At 35.4% G+C, this 15439-nt stretch overlaps 1 long non-coding RNA gene across 1 annotated transcript; it reads left to right on the top strand.

Moving 5' to 3' along the window:
* On the top strand, positions 7816-11467 carry LOC110268007. The gene is made up of 3 exons (XR_002356010.1): positions 7816-8470; positions 8629-8743; positions 11420-11467. It is a non-coding gene; the product is annotated as an uncharacterized LOC110268007 (long non-coding RNA).

The following is a 15439-nucleotide window of genomic DNA, read 5'->3' as shown; positions in this document are numbered from 1 at the left end:
TTTGCTCCAATGGCAGGAATGGAGATGCTTCTTCCATGTAAATTGGAATTAGGTGCAGTAAAGTCACCAAGCATCTTCCTTACATTATTATTATTTTCGGCTGCCATCTCCTCTTCCTGTTCGAAAATTTCTGAAAGGTTATCTCTGGATTGTTGTATTTTAGCTTCTCTTAGTTTCTTTTTCAGAGTCCTTTCAGGTTCTGGGTCTGCTTCCACAAGAATGTTCCTATCCTTGCTCCTGCTCATATGACAAAGAAGAGGGCACAGAAAAATAATAATAATAATAACAGAGATCCTTTATACCACAGTATAGGGATCCCTGTGTGAGTAGAAGAAGAGGGGGAGACAAAGAATGTAATGTAATGGAAGAAACACAACTGTGAGGAGGGTTGCGATGTGAGATGAGATGTTAGTAGATGAATAAATAGACTAAGATGGGAGAGGGAGAATTTTCGAAAATAATTTTTGAAAAAGGGTTAGTGATTTTCGAAAATGGTTTTTGAAAAATGTTAGTAATTTTCGAAAATTAAGATTTAAAAATTAAAATAATTAATAAATTAAAAAGAAATTTTGAAAAAGGGAGAAGATATTTTCGAAAATGAGAGAGAGAGAGTTAGTTAGGTAGTTTTGAAAAAGTTAAGAAACAAACAAAAAGTTAGTTAGTTACTTGAAACAAATTTTGAAAATCAATTTTGAAAGGATAAGAAGTTAGGAAGTTAGAGAAGATATTTTGAAATCAAATTTTTGAAAAAGATGAGAAGATATTTTTGAAAAGATATGATTGAAATTGTTTTTGAAAAAGATTTGATTTTTAAAATCACAATTAATGACTTGATTCACAAGAAATCACAAGATATGATTCTAGAACTTAAAGTTTGAATCTTTCTTAACAAGCAAGTAACAAACTTGAAATTTTTGAATCAAAGCATTAATTGTTATTGTTATTTTCGAAAATTTGGTATAAAAATAAGAAAAAAGATTTTTGAAAAATATTTTTAGAATTTTCGAAAATAACTAAGAAAAATGAAAAAGATTTGATTTTTGAAAAAGATAAGATGTTCAAATTGAAAATTTGATTTGACTCATAAGAAACAATTTAATTTTAAAATTTTTTGAAAAAGTCAATCCAAATTTTCGAATTTGATGAGAGAAAAAGTGAAAGATATTTTTTTTATTTTTGAATTTTTATGATGAGAGAGAAAAACAACAAAAAGACTCAATGCATGAAAATTTTGAATCAGAACAATGAATGCATGCATGAATGATATGAATGTCAAGATGAACACCAAGAACACTTTGAATGTCAAGATGAACATCAAGAACATATTTTTGAAAAATTTTTTGATGCAAAGAAAACATGTAAGACACCAAACTTAGAAATCTTTCATGTTTAGACTCTAAGAAACGAAAAATGCACATGTAAAACAAGAAAAGACACAAAACATGAAAACATCAAGATCAAACAAGAAGACTTACCAAGAACAACTTGAAGATCATGAAGAACACTATGATGCATGATATTTTCGAAAAATGCAAGATGCACATGCAAATGACACCAAACTTATGACATGACTCATGACTCAAACAAGAAACACAAAAAATATTTTTGATTTTTATGATTTTCTAATTTTTTTGGATTTTTTTTTCAAAAATTATATGAAAAAGAAAAAATAAGGATTCCAAAATTTTTAACATGAATTCCAGGAATCTTGCATTCTTAGTCTAAAGCTTCCGTCCAGGAATTAGACATGGCTCATGAGCCAGCCAAGCTTTTCAATGAAAGCTCCGGTCCAAAACACTAGACATGGCCAATGGCCAGCCAAGCTTCAGCATGTAATTCAGACATGACATGCCTGACATACTCATTCCCAAAGGAATTAGACATGGCTTTACAGCCAGCCAGGCTTCAACATGCTTCATGAAACACTAGAATTCATTCTTAACAATTTTGAAAAAAATTTTTGAAAACATTTTTATATTATTTTCGAAAACAGATGAGAAAATTTTTAGAAATATTTTTGAAAAAAAAAATTTTTTTGAAAATAAAATAAAAAGAAAATTACCTAATCTGAGCAACAAGATGAACCGTCAGTTGTCCAAACTCAAACAATCCCCGGCAACGGCGCCAAAAACTTGGTGTTGTTGCTGGATCCAAACTTGGCACTGATGTTACCGGACCAAAAGCTTGCCGAAAACTCAAACAATCCCCGGCAACGGCGCCAAAAACTTGGTACGCGGAATCGTGATTACACTTTACTTATGTAAAATTTATTGCTCTTTCTTTCCCTGGAAATGGTGCCAAAAACATGATGCCAAAACCACGGTTCACAACTCCGTGTAACTGACCAGCAAGTGCACTGGGTCGTCCAAGTAATACCTTACGTGAGTAAGGGTCGAATCCCATGAAGATTGTCGGTATGAAGCAAGCTATGGTCACCTTGCAAATCTCAGTTAGGCAGATATAGATTGATAATGATGTTTTCGAATAATAAATAATAGAATAGGGATAGAGGTACTTATGTAAATCATTATGAATTGAATAGAAAACAGTAGTACTTTGCATTAATCTTTGAGGAACAGCAGAGCTCCACACCTTAATCTATGGAGTGTAGAAACTCTACCGTGAAAATACATAAGTGAAAGGTCTAGGTATGGCCGAGATGGCCAGCCCCCAAAACGTGATCAATAGATCAAAATATAATCCAAAGATTCTCAATAAGACGTCTAATACAACAGTGAAAGGTCCTATTTATAATAAACTAGCTACTAGGGTTTACAAAAGTAAGTAATTGATGCATAAATCCACTTTCGGGGCCCACTTGGTGTGTGCTTGGGCTGAGCTTTAACTTTCCATGTGAAGAGGCCATTTGTGGAGTTGAACGCCAGGTTTTGATCCATTTTTGGCGTTCAACTCTGGTTTTGGATCCTTTTCTGGCGCTGGACGCCAGAATTGGGCAAAGAGCTGGCGTTGAATGCCAGTTTGCGTCGTCTATTCTTGGCCAAAGTATGAACTATTATATATTGCTAGAAAGCCCTAGATGTCTACTTTCCAATGCAATTGGAAGCGCGCCATTTTGAGTTTTGTAGCTCCAGAAAATCCACTTTGAGTGCAGGGAGGTCAGAATCCAACAGCATCAGCAGTCCTTCTTCAACCTCTGAATCTGATTTCTGCTCAAGTCCCTCAATTTCAGCCAGAAAATACCTGAAATCACAGAAAAACACACAAACTCATAGTAAAGTCCAAAAATGTGAATTTAACATAAAAACTAATGAAAACATCCCTAAAAGTAACTAGATCCTACTAAAAACATACTAAAAACAATGCCAAAAAGCGTATAAATTATCCGCTCATCACCCAGCACTCGTGAGTTTGAAGTTCGTCACAGTCATTCAATCCCAGAGCCCTACTCAAAATACCACAGACAAGGTTTAGACTTTCCGGACTCTCATGAATGCCGCCATCAATCTAGCTTATACCACGAAGATTATGATTACGAGATCCGAGAGATAATCATCCAATCTAAGATGGAATGGAAGTGGTTGTCAGGCACGCGTTCGTGGGGGAATGATGATGATTGTCACGTTCATCACATTCATGTTGAAGTGCGAATGAATATCTTAGAAGCGGAATAAGTTGAATTGAATAGAAAAATAGTAGTACTTTGCATTAATTCATGAGGAACAGCAGAGCTCCACACCTTAATCTACGGAGTGTAGAAACTCTACCGTTAAAAATACATAAGTGAAAGGTTCAGGCATGGCCGAATGGCCTGCCCCCATGATCTAAGAACTAGACGTCCCAAGATGACTAATACAATAGTAAAAAGTCCTATTTATACTAAACTAGTTACTAGGGTTTACAAAAGTAAGTAATTGATGCATAAATCCACTTCCGGGGCCCACTTAGTGTGTGCTTGGGCTGAGCTTGAAGTTTACACGTGGAGAGGTCTTTCTTGGAGTTGAACGCCAGTTTGTAACGTATTTCTGGCGTTCAACTCTGGCTTGTAACGTGTTTCTGGCGTTTAACTCCAGATAGCAGCGTAGAATTGGCGTTCAACGCCCTTTTACGTCATCTAAACTCGGCCAAAGTATGGACTATTATATATTACTGGAAAGTCCTGGATGTCTACTTTCCAACGCAATTGGAAGCGCGCAATTTTGAGTTTTGTAGCTCCAGAAAATCCACTTTGAGTGCAGGGAGGTCAGAATCCAACAGCATCAGCAGTCCTTCTTCAACCTCTGAATCTGATTTTTGCTCAAGTCCCTCAATTTCAGCCAGAAAATTCCTGAAATCATAGAAAAATACACAAACTCATAGTAAAGTCCAGAAATGTGAATTTAACATAAAAACTAATGAAAACATCCCTAAAATTAACTAGATCCTACTAAAAAATACTAAAAACAATGCCAAAAAGCGTATAAATTATCCGCTTATCAGTAGAGAATATATTTTAAAGTACAAAAATATGTATGTACTTGTTCTTAATAAAGTGTTCGATTCTTTGTATCATAAAATTCATCGATAATAGAATCTGTGTCAAATTTTTTAGCAATTTTCTTTTCAATATAATTAAAAGACAATTAGCAAGAAATTCATCTTTCATTTTGTTTTTGAGTTATTTTTCACAATATTCATAGCTGAAAAAGGTCTCTCAGTTATAGTAGTTGAAACAGAGAGAAGTAATACTAAATGAATCAAGAAGGACGCTCACAAAAGGAAAAAAATCCACTTTATAGGATTTGAAAAATTTTATTTAATTAAAAAATATTAGCAATAATATCTTTTTAGATTTTTTTTAATATTGTTACATACTTTTTAGATATTAGAAATCATTAATATTTAGATTAGATTGGATTTTTATTTATATTAGACTAAATACTAAATAAATTTTTAAAAAAATTAAATCGTACTTAATAACTTATTACTATTAATCTTTTTTTAAAAATGTTGGGGGGCCGAAGCCTCCACTCGCACCCCTATGTCCGTACCTGCTTAGGACTGTAGGATCCTCTAGTTATTATTTATTAACTATAAGATCTTTAGTTTAGGATGAGAACATGATTTTTGTTTTCAAATCATTCTAGATTTATTATGGGATGTTGTTCCTAAAGCAATTATGCACTTCTTGGTACTTCATATTTTTATTTCAATGTTTGCAATATTTTGTTTTTAAATTAGATGTTGGAATAAAAATGTGAGAAATTTGTGATCTCTCTCTTCTCGAAATTAGTGATACTTTATAGAAGGTTTTAAATTTAAAACCCATTAGATGATTTCTCCTAAAGCTTACTGCTTATAGGCAGCCTTGTCTTTAGCATGGCTATTGGTGCACGAATTTTCACGCTTCGTACAACTGAACCAGCAAGTACACTGGGTCGTCCAAGTAATACCTGAGTAAGTCAGGGTCGATCCCACGAGGATTGTGGTTTGAAGCAAGCTATGGTTATCTTGCAGGTCTTAGTCAGGCGGATAGAAGAGTTGTTGAATTTGTTTAAATGCAGTTTGATTGTTTAAAAGTAAATAAAGAAAAAGGGTATTCAGAACTCAGAAGTCATGTAAACTATGATAAGAAGGTGGTTAAGGATCGGAGACGCTTTGTCCTTCTAGATTAACTCTGGTATTACTGTCTTCTTCAAATGTGAATGATTTCTTCTATGGCAGGTTGTATGTGATTGACGTTGGTTTGAGCAGCCGCCAATACTCCTCCAAATCTGAACCCCTGGGTTAGTGCGGATCCATTCTGATTGAGGGTGAAGCTCCTGCAGTCCATCCTCCTTAATGATCCTACTCAAAATACTACAGACAAGGTCGGATCTTCTGGATCAGAGAATGCTGCACCTTTGGGTTCTAGCCTCTACCACAAAGCCCCTAATCTCCCCATACTCTGGCTGAACTGATGTCTCGAGAAGTCCCTAACGAAGTTGTGGATTAGCCGTCTAAGAGATGTATAATCAAGCTGGTGGTTCATCATTGTCCGATGAAAGATGCACTCTGAACCCATGTAGAATGTGATAACCTTATGCCAGTTCAACACATTCATATTGATGAAGAACGAAGATACATCTTAGAACAGAGAACCAAACACAAATTAAAGAGAAACAGTAATACTTTTATTAATGCATAGAACTCCGCAGGTTTAGAAACCCCAATTTTGTGGTTTATTTTATGTAGAATTTGGGGGGTTTTATCGATATTTTCCACACTTATTCATATAAAATACATGGTTTTATATTTCCTTCTTAATTTTGCCTCATGGTTGAAAACGTGCTTATTTGACCCTAAAAAAGCTATATTTTAATTCTCTTCTATTGCCATTCGATGCCGTAATACATTTGTTGAGTGATTTCAGAGTTTATAGGGTAGAAATGGCCTAGAAGATGGAAGGAAAGCATGCACAAGTGGAAGGAGACATGGAAAATAGGGCCTTGGAGAATTGTATGCGACGCACACGCACGGTTGATGCGCACGCGTGGATGCAAGCAGCTGGAACTCGCGCGCAAGAGCTGGCGCGTACGCATGCTGAAGCGAAATCCCACCCACGCGTACGCATCTCTGACGCGTACGCGTGGATCGTAGAATTCAATCAACGCGCACGCATGATGCTCAGCACGTGACTTCATTAATGAAATCGTGGCTGGCGATTTCTGAAGGCTGGGAGGCACAATTCCAAGGGGATTCTGAAGGAAAAAGACCCAGGATTGGAGAGGAGAAAGTGGGGGGGGATCCCAAACCCCCTCAACCTAGGAGGTTTAGAAACTCATACTGATAAAAAATACAATGTGTAAAATGAAAATATGGCTGATGGTGTCTAAAGATCCTCAACAAAGAGTGATCTTCTACTTTAAATACTAAACTAAAGACTAGTAAGGGTAAAACAGTCTTTTTAGTTCTAAAATCCACTTCTGGGACCCACTTGGTGAGTTTTTGGGCTGAGCTTTGATGAGAACCACATGCTAGGAGGCCTCTAGGGTGTTGAAAGCTGGCTAGTGGGTCCTCTTTGGGTGTTTGGACGATGGTCTCCTCCTTTGGGCGCTGGACGCTTGGAATGGAGCAGGAGGCTGGCGTTGGACGCCAGTTTTGGGCCTTCTATTATGATGTAAAGTGTAACAACCCTAGTTTTTGAAAATCAAATAATTAGTTATTTGTGATTTATTTTAAGAAAATTATTTTACTAATGATAATTAAATAGAGTTTCATGATAATTGGAGTTTAAATTAATTAGAATTTTTATATAAACTTTATTAGATATTTGGTATAATTGAAATTATAATTTTGATAATTGAAAAATAAGAAGAATTGTATAATTTAATTTAAATAAATTTTATTTTGAATGAATTATGTTATTAATTTGAACTCCTAGAAATTATTTTATTAGAAATGATTAGATTGATATTTATAAATACTTTAAGTTTAAGTCAATTAATATTTATGTACAATTTTTATTATAATTAATTATTTTATAAATTGAAATTAAAGTTTCAGAGATAAAAAAATAATAGAGATTTGTATGATTTAATCTAGAAAATTGATATTTGAATTTAAATTGTACTTTACAAAATATAATTAACTTGTTTATTTTATAATTTAAATTAGAAATAATTGATTGAACTTAGCAATATGTTGATAAATAATTTTTCTAAATATTTTTAATAGAGTACATTTGATTTTAAAATTATCCTACACTTCAATTTTATCAAAATATCTATTCATATCTATCCATATTATTATATAAAATCCTAATTTCTAACCCCAAATTCCCAAATCAAACTCAGAAACCCTAATTTCCCAAATTGAAAACCCTAAGTTCCTAATCAAAAACCCTAACCTACCTTTTCCTCTCCCTTCAGCCGCACCATACCCCCTTTCTTCCTAAACCTAACGTAGAAACGGAAACAGAGAGGAAAGAGAGAGGGAAGAGCTGCTACTCTACTGCTGCCCGCAAGGATCCCGTGCCACCATCGTCACCATCGTCGTCATCCTCGTGAGCTGCAGCGTCGCCGTTCAACCTCGTCCCGCCGCGTCTCCATGGTCGTCGTTGCTGCGAGCTCGCCACCGTCAAGGAGAAGCTGTCGTCGCGTCTTGTCCCGCCGTCACCACCGTTGCCCTGGAGCTCGCCTGCCGTCGTCGTTGAGGCAGACAGAGGTGGAGTGGCGCGAGGTGGAAGGCGAGCTGTTCGCGTTGCCATTCGCGCCACCGTTGCTGAGCCATAGCGCTGCCGCCGGGTCTCACTGCTGTGCATCACCGTCCAAAGCAGAGAGTCACGATGGAGCTCCGTTTGTGCTTCTCTGGTCCGCCGAGAGAGGAGCTCATGGGTAGAGGAAGGCCAGTTGAGAGAGAGAACGCCGTTGAGTGGGGTAAACGCCTCTGCCGTGCTTCTTGGTCACTGGTGGTGGAGCCGCGTCGCCGTCACCCCTGGGCTGCCGTTCCTGCTGCTGCCGTTTCCTCGTTCTGTTATTATTGTCTAATTGAGGTAAGGCATTCTGGCTCTTTCTTCAATTTGAGTTAGCATGGAGTTTCCAGAATTTTTACCGTTATCCTATTTGAATTCACCGTTTCTGATTGCTGCCGTGACCACCTCATGTTGCTGCTGGCTCTGTTTGAAAATGGCTGCTACTTTTGGAATCCCAGATCGGAGAGGAGAGGAGGCGTTTAACCTTGTCATTGTTGCTGCCATGGAAATAGGTGCTGGAAACTGCTAATGGAGCAGCTGCGTTTAGTGATTTTTGTGAGTTTCGACTTTGAGGTAGGGGATTTAACGTTTTTAATTTAGAATGCCTACAAAGTTATTGGATAAGTGCAAATGGTTAACAATGGTTAAGAATTTCTTAATTAACATGAATGACTTGAAATGCATTTGAAATTAGTTAGTCGTTGTGAATATTCTGAGCTGTGATTGAACTTAGATGCTGTTGTGAATAATGATTAATTTAGTGTAACTTATTAAACTGAAATATGCCGAGTTAATTGTTGAACAGCTGTTGAATGGATAATTGATGAATTTAGTTTGGATTGCTGCGGTGAATATAATTGGTTTTTCTGTTATAAGAGACTAATTGATAGAAATAAGCTTGGTTTGAGGTTGTGAAATTTGGATTATTGAATTCAGGTTATGGCTGTGAATGTCTTTGGGCTTTGTTGTGAGTGTTTGAAGTTGTAATTGATATTGTTTTCTCTAATTTTGATGGAATTGTTAAAAAGTTCTGATTCTATGTGATTATACTGAATTAGTTGAATTGTGTGGCTATATTCTGGTTATTGAGAGTAAGTGCTTCTTGTTATTTTTAGTTACCTGGTGTATCGGAATGGCTGTGAAATTAACTTGTGACTAATTGGAAGTGGCTTTGATGATTGTTAAAGTTGAGTCATGATTAATTAGAATTAAGATTGAGAACTGTTAAAAGATTGAAGTTTGATTACCAAATCATTCTCTTCAAGTCTGACTTTTTAAAACAAAATAGTAACTTTGCTAAAGAGTAAATGGCATTAATTAAAAATTATGAAAGGCTGATTTTTTGGGATTACTAGTTGATTATGTTTAATTTTAAAAGGATTTTATGATAAGTGAAAAGTAAATATGAAATGGTGAGATTGGATTGATGGATTAGCAGAAATTGTGGAGTATGATTGATTTGCTAATTATTATGAAATGCGAATATCTAATCGATTGAGAAAAGGGCTGGTGATTTGTTGAGAAAGAGGGAACCCGTAAGGGTGGCTAAGTCCGAGTTTTAGGGGAGGTGCCGCCGGAATTTTGTAAAATCTGAGGTTTTACTTGAAAAAGTTATTTTAGAAGGTTTGGATTTGGAAAGTTATGTTATTTAAGTTTTATCTATTGATTAAAGTATTATGTATTGGCTGAATTTATTTTGAAAACAATTTTATTTAGGTAAGAAAAGAATTATATTATTTTGAAATTGAATTACCAAGGAAAGGTTTATGTTTTAAGTTTGAATTATTTATAAAAGAAGTTATGTTTTGAGATTTATTCAATATGAAGAGAGTTATGCCTGGGGTTTGAAATAAAGGATTTTTTTTTTAAAGTTTAATGATTATATAATATTTGAATATAAATGATAAGGAGAGATGGTTTTTGAGTCTTTGGAAAGTTAGTAAACTTGAAAAAGAGTTTTATTTGGTTACTTTTAGTAAGAGGGTAATGTTTTGAAAAGTATTTAGCGAATTTAAAATAAATAATTTTCTTGAGTCTTTTGAAAGAAAATTAAACTAGAAAATAGTTTAAAAATTGGTTCGAGTTAAGAGGTTGCAAAAGTGGAAGTCGTAAAGTTTGTACAACATGATTGAACAAAGAAAAAGAGAGATATTGTATAAGAATATGTAACTGGAGATGGATAATGAGAATGTTAACTTATGATGATAATTACATTGATTCTTTTGAGGAAAGGTATTCAGTTTATGAAATTGTTGGCAAGGACGTGGGTTTTGTCCCGCTTGCGTATTTATGATTATAAAGGAGAATAAAAAGCAGAGGACCTGTTGAAAGGTCATTTGTTGCTTGAGGCAACCCAAGAGATATTTATTTGTTGCTTGAGGCAACCCAAGAGATGTGTTTATTCATTTGTTGCGTTATGGCAACTCCTGAGATATTTGTGTGATGATCTGCTGCGTGAAGGCAGTCAGATAGATAGTGGTACGACCACAGAACATTTTCCAGTGTTACACAGCTATTGAGAGCTGTACCTGCAACTGATAACCTGGGATCACTTGCAGAGGATATTAATTCATACACGGCAAGAATGCCGCACCTGTAAGGCAAGGATTGCTTACAGAGAATATGATTTCATACACGGCTGGAATGCCGCCACCTATAAGGCAGAGTCTGCTTACAGAGGATATGACGTATACGTCAGTTAGTGAGAACTGTACCTATGCTGACTGGAAAACCATGCCCGTTTCAGCTGCTTCGGGTTACGTCAGGAGCGAGTAGAAACCGACAAATGAGCTCATTACCTACACTAGGACTAGACATGCATCATCCTTGTTTGCGCATTTGCATTTGATTGGGTTTGCTCATTGTACTTCCCTGTGATTATGCTGTTTGCCTTGCTGTGACTTGTTTGTGTGTTGAATTGAATCTTTTGTTAGTGCTATTAGATGGTGAATGTATGATGATGAGTAAGATTTGACGTTGTGATTGAAAATTAATTGTGTGGTTGAGAAATGCTTAATGTGACCAGTTTTATATTTTGGAATTTGTTTTGAGCTTAGAGATTTTCTTTGGAAGAGGTAACTAATTAGTTAAAGTAAAACCAAGAATAGTATTTTCATAAGAGTTTGATAAAAATATAGTTTCCTTGAGTATGTTAATTATTTTCATTCTATTTCATTACTTTTACGGCATTCCCATTCCCTACTGAGAACGTGTGGTTTGTTCTCACCCCAAAATCTTCCACCCTTTCAGTGACACAGGTTTGAAGACTCAGTTTGAAGCTGCGGGCGATTCTAGAACTTATTTACGAGTTAAGTGTATGAGTTAATTTGCTTTCATAGAGTTCCCTCGCCCTTATTGCTTAAGATTTTTATTTTATACAGAGGGATAGGATTTGTATCTGAGTTTTATTTGAAATCCTTTGTATGACAGATATTAATATTAATAATTATGTGATTATTATTACTTGAAATGTTTGATATATGATTTTGATAAACAAAAACAAAATTTTTCTAGAATTTTCTACAAAACTGAATCGCGATATCGAACCAAAGGCTCAATAGTAAATAGTTAATAAAGGAAAACAGGTTAGTAACGCCTTACTTTCGGTACGATCATGATGTTCTAGAAGTTGGGTCGTTACATAAAGTATAAACTATTATATATTGCTGAAAATCTCTGAAAGTCAGCTTTCCATATCTATTAAGAACTCTCCATTTGAACTTTTGTAGCTCCAGAAACGCTCTTTTGAGTGCAAAGAGGTCAGATCCGGACAGTATCTGCAGTGCTTTCTCTATCTCTGAATCAGACTTTTGCTCCAGCTCCTCAATTTCAGCCAGAATATACCTGAAATTGCATAAAAATACACAAACTCATAGTAGAATCCAAAAATGTGAATTTAACACTAAAACCTATGAGAACTTAAGAAAAACTAAACAAAACATACTAAAAACTATATGAAAACAATTCCAAAAGCGTATAAAATATCCGCTCATCACAACACCAAACTTAAATTGTTGCTTGTCCCCAAGCAACTAAGAACACAGTAGGATCAAAAGAAAAGTAAGCTACAATAAATCTGAGTTTTCAATGAAGCTCAGTTGCAATCAGATGACTGGGACTTAGTAGCTTTTTGCTTCTGAATAGTTTCTCACTATCCATGAAAACTCAGAAGTGTTGGTCTCTTTAGGAACTTAGAATCCAGATGATATTATTGACTCTCCTAGTTTAGTTCTTTTTTATTCTTGAACACATCTTTTTAGAGTCTTGGTCGTGGCCCTAAGCACTTTGTTTTTCAGTATTACCACCGGATACATAAATGCCACAGACCCTTTAACTGGGTGAACCCTTTCGGATTGTGATTCAGCTTTGCTAGAATTTCCAGATAGAGGTGTACAGAGTTCTTAAGCACACTCTTTTTGCTTTAGATCACGACTTTAACTGCTCAGTCTCAAGCTTTTCACTTGACACCATTACACCACAAGCACATGGTTAAGGACAGCTTGGTTGAGCCACTTAGACCAAGATTTTGTTTCCTTTAGGCCCTCCTATCCATTGATGCTCAAAGCCTTGGATCCTTTTACCCTTGCCTTTTGGTTTAAAGGATTATTGGCTTTTTTTTTTTGCTTTTTTCTGCTTTTTTTTCTTTTTTTCGCATGCTTTTAAATTTTTTTTCTTTTTCTTTTGTAGCATGCTTTTTCTTTTGCTTTTTGCTACTTTTTCTTACTTCAAGAATCAATTTTTCGATTTTTCAAATTACCAATAATACTTTCCTTTTTCATCATTCTTTCAAGAGCCAACATTCTAAAATTCTAACTTCAAATATGCACTATTTATTCATACATTCAGAAAATAAAAGCAATGCCACCACATCAAGATAATTGAACTATTATTTTTATAAACTTGAAATTCATGTACCTCTTAATTATTTTCAAATAAAATTTTCTTTTTAAGCAAGGTGAGAGATATATGGGACATTTTACAACTTTAAGACATAAATGGAAATGATCATGCAATAAGAACAAGAGAACAGACAATACAACATAACAAAAAACAGAAAAATACAAAAAAGGTGATAAAGAGAATGAATCCACCTTTAATGGTGGCGGCTAGTACTCCTCCTTGAAGATCCAATGTAGTGCTTAATCTCTTCAATGTCACTCCTTTGTCTTTGTTGTTCTTCCCTCAAAGCTCTTTGCAGGAGTGGTAGAAGTAAAAAAGCAAAGCTTTTGCAATACCAAACTTAAGAGTTTTGCTTGTCCTCGAGCAAATATGATAGGTGGGGTAGGTAAAGATGCTGTGGGACCCAATGGTCCTGAGAGGCTAGGGAATTCAGATTCCCTGCCCTCTGCACTGGCATTTGAACGCCCAGAGTCTGCTCCCTGGCTGGCGTTCAACTCTAGCAACACTCCATCCAGAGTATTTTGTTTTTACTACTGAACATTTCTGTCTCTGTTCTGACTGCTGCACATGATCATGACCCTAAATAAATAAATTAAAGAAAAATAACAATTAAGGAAAATAAAAATAATTAATTAAGGTTGGGTTGCCTCCCAACAAATGCTTCTTTAATGTCTTTAGCTAGACTTTACTGTATGTAACTTAATACTAGTGTTGAGCCTCCTGGCTCTATATCTCCTTCAAGGTAATGCTTAACTCTCTGTCCATTGACAGTGAACCTGTTTTCAAGATCTTTACCTTGAAGTTCTATGTACCCATAAGGTGATACACTGGTAATCACATACGGTCCCTTCCAGCGGAATTTGAGTTTCCTAGGGAATAACTTGAGTCTTGAGTTGAAGAGTGGGACCTTCTGTCCTGGTTCAAAGACTCTAGAAGATATTTTTTTTCATGCCACCTTTTTGCTTTTCCTTATAGATCTTTGCATTTTCAAATGTAGCTAAGCGGAATTCATCCAACTCATTTAGTTAGAGCAGCCATTTCTCTCCTACTGCTTTAGCATCAAGGTTGAGGAATCTAGTAGCCCAATAGGCCTTATGTTCTAGTTCCACTGGCAAATGACAGGATTTCCCATATACCAGCTGATATGGTGAAGTTCCAATGGGGGTTTTGAAAGCTGTTTTGTATGCCCACAGAGCATCATCAAGATTTCTAGCCCAATCCTTTCTATTGGCACTTACTATCCTCTCTAGGATTCGCTTTAGTTCTCTATTTGAGACTTCAGCTTGCCTATTTGTTTGGGGATGATACGGTGTTGCTACTTTATGGCGAACTCCGTATCGGCTTAAGACAGAATCTAGCTGTCTATTGCAGAAATGAGTACCTTGATGAGGGAAAAATGATTCCACACAAAACTTACCGGCAAGTGTACCGGGTCGCATCAAGTAGTAATAACTCACAAGAGTGAGGTCGATCCTACAGGGATTGATGAATTGAGCAATTTTAGTTAGGTGATGAATTTAGTTAAGCGAATATTTGATGATTTGAGTGATTTTGATTAACAGAAGCTAAATTGCAAGAAAGTAAAAGTGCAGAAGGTAAATTGAGCAGAAAAATAAAATGCAGAAGAGGTAAATTGTAGAAGCTTAAAGTGCAAGAAAGTAAAAGAGCTAAAACTTAAATTACAAGAAAAGTAAATAACTGAAACTTAAAGTGCAAGAAATGTAAATTGCTGAATCTAAATTGCTGAGAAATGTAAATTGCTTGAAGAACAAAAGGATTTGGGTACTGGGATTCAGAATTAAACTAGAAAATGCAAGCTAAAGTAAATCAGAGAGCTATGAGATGCAGGAATTCAGATCTGGATCTCAATAGCAAAAAACAGAAATGGAAAATTACTTGAAGACACAAACAGCAAGAGAACTTAGATCAATCGTGAAATCCTAAAAGAGAAATTGAGAATTTCAGAAGAGCAACAAGATCAGAAAGCGGATCTAGATCTCAATTGCTCTCTTGACCAAACAGAAAATAAATTGCAGAAGAAATGAAAGTGAAAATAGACAAGAAGATTAAGATCTAATTCTTAAAACTATTGAGAAGAAAAGTGAAAGATGATTCTCAGATTTAGAATCAATGGAGATCTTCAATCTCAATTCAAAATACAAAACAGAAAATAGAAGTTGAAGAAGAAAAGAAGACGAAATCAGAAAGCTAAACTTAGATCCAATCCCAATTCCCAAATTCAAAGCAAAATGAAAATTTAAAAGTGAGAAAACTAAAATGAGCTAAAGGTCTTTTACAAGTCAAATTAACTCTTATATATACACTTTCTATTTTGGTCTTCAAAGCTTGGAGTGGGCCTTTTGATTTTGG

Source organism: Arachis ipaensis, chromosome B10 (genome assembly GCF_000816755.2).
Source record: "Arachis ipaensis cultivar K30076 chromosome B10, Araip1.1, whole genome shotgun sequence".
Classification (NCBI taxonomy): domain Eukaryota; kingdom Viridiplantae; phylum Streptophyta; class Magnoliopsida; order Fabales; family Fabaceae; genus Arachis; species Arachis ipaensis.
The sequence above is the reverse complement of the archived record's forward strand: the minus strand, read 5'-3'. Positions and strand labels throughout refer to the sequence as shown.